We start from the raw sequence: 1923 nt of genomic DNA, 5'->3' as shown, positions 1-1923 counted from the left end.
CAGTTGTTTGTGTGTTTGTTGTCTGGTAAAGTCCCATGAGATGGCCTCCTGCTTGTGTGCGAGAGGAGCAATTTATTAACAGCAGTGCTTAGTGCTGAGAGGTGCGAGGAGTGCTGCTCTGCGGGGCTCCAGCTGGCACCAGGGGGGAAGACGGGAACGGCTTCGTCCCGTCTGCGTCCCGTTGCGGGCCCTGACCCTGTCTTTTCCTGGGACCCTGCAGAAATTCCTGCGCTACTCACTGGTGCTCTGGCAGCAGGGGAAGGTTGCGGTTTTTAACTAAAAAGGTTTTGGAAGTGCTGCATCCCCTTGCTCTGGGGGAGAGCCTTGCGGTGTGCGCAGCCCCCCCAGCGCCACCCGTCCCTGGGGCTCGGTGGCGGTGACCCTCAGGGAGCCCTCAAACACGGGGTCAAACCCGGGCGGGTGCACGGGGCTGGGGCAGGGCCCTGCACGCCCCCCAGCCCCCGGGGGTGCGAACCCCGCCCCCCCCGCCCCAAGGAGCCGCATCACCGAGGGGGGGCCGCTGCCGGGGGCGTTTTTCAGGCGCCCACCGGGGGGGGGCTCGGCACGGGCTCGGGGGGGGGGCAGCGGGAGCCAGGAGCCCCACGGCAGCCGCCGCCGCCCCCCGCCTTTGTTCGTGGGGGGCCAACGCCGCCAGGGGGCGCCCGGGGAGTGCGAGGGGGGGCCGCGATCGCGGAGAGCCCGAGCGGCTCGGGGGGCGTCGGAGGGGGCTCGGGGAGGGGGCCGGGGCTGGGGGCTGGGGGCTTTCCTGTGCTCCCCCACCTTCCCCTGCCCCCCATCTTTCCCCTGCTCCCCATCTTTCCCCTGCTCCCCCCTTTTTCCCCTGCTCCCCCCTTTTTCCCCTGCTCCCCACCTTCCCCGTTCCCCCACCTTCCCCTGCTCCCCATCTTTCCCCTGCTCCCCCCTTTTTCCCCTGCTCCCCCCTTTTTCCCCTGCTCCCCACCTTCCCCTGCTCCCCATCTTTCCCCTGCCCCCCATCTTTCCCCTGCTCCCCCCTTTTTCCCCCGCTCCCCACCTTCCCCGTTCCCCCACCTTCCCCTGCCCCCCATCTTTCCCCGTCTCCCCCTTCCCCCAGCTCCCCACCTTCCCCTGCTCCCCGACTTTCCCCTGCTCCGTTTTTCCCCGGCCCCCCCAGTTTCCCCGGCTCCCCAGGCCTCCGCACCCCGGCGCAGGAGCCCAGCACCCAGCCGGGGACGCCGCGGGGGCAAAGGCCACCGGAGCGAAGCCACCGCCACCGCCACCACGCCGGCGAGGCCGAGGGCACGGCGAGGAAGAGGAAGAGGGAGCAGGAAAGCGAGGGGCTGGGGCTGGGGCTGGTGGCCAGCCCGGGGGGGTCCCCAGCCCGTCCCCTGTGCCCCCACCACCCCCGTGCCCCGGGAGCAGCGCGGTGCCGGCACCTGGAGTGCTGCGCCCCGGCCCCCTCCCCGCCGCGGCGGGAGGAAGCGGCCGTGTCCTGCCTTTCCCGAGGATGAGGATTTCCTTCCTCCCATTGAGCGGGGACCCTGGGGTTAGCACGCAGCCGTGGGGCGCTCGGCCCGCAGGAGGAGGGGGTCCGGCTGTGGGGCACAGGGCAGGGCCCCCCCCAGGACGCAGCCCCGGGGGCAGCTCCCACCGGGACCCCCCTCTGGTCCCCCTGCCCGGCCGGGACCCCCGCAGCCTCCCCGGGGTGGGGGACGAGGGAGCTGGCATTGCAGGGATGGGGAAGGAGCCCTGCAGCCATTTCCTTCTCTTTTCCCTCGGCTTTGTGTCCCCCCCCCCCTCGCTCAGCCTGAGCACACTGCAGGTATTTGGGGACACGGCCAAGCGCAGCCGCACGAGCCCCCCCGGGGGTGGCAGAGCCCCTTCTCCCACGGGGCAGCCAGGCCGGGGCTGGCCGAGCTGCAGCAAACAAAGCCACAATTTTGG

Source organism: Anser brachyrhynchus, assembly GCF_964034855.1.
Source record: "Anser brachyrhynchus genome assembly, chromosome: 24".
NCBI lineage: Eukaryota > Metazoa > Chordata > Aves > Anseriformes > Anatidae > Anser > Anser brachyrhynchus.
This window is presented reverse-complemented; position numbering follows the sequence as displayed.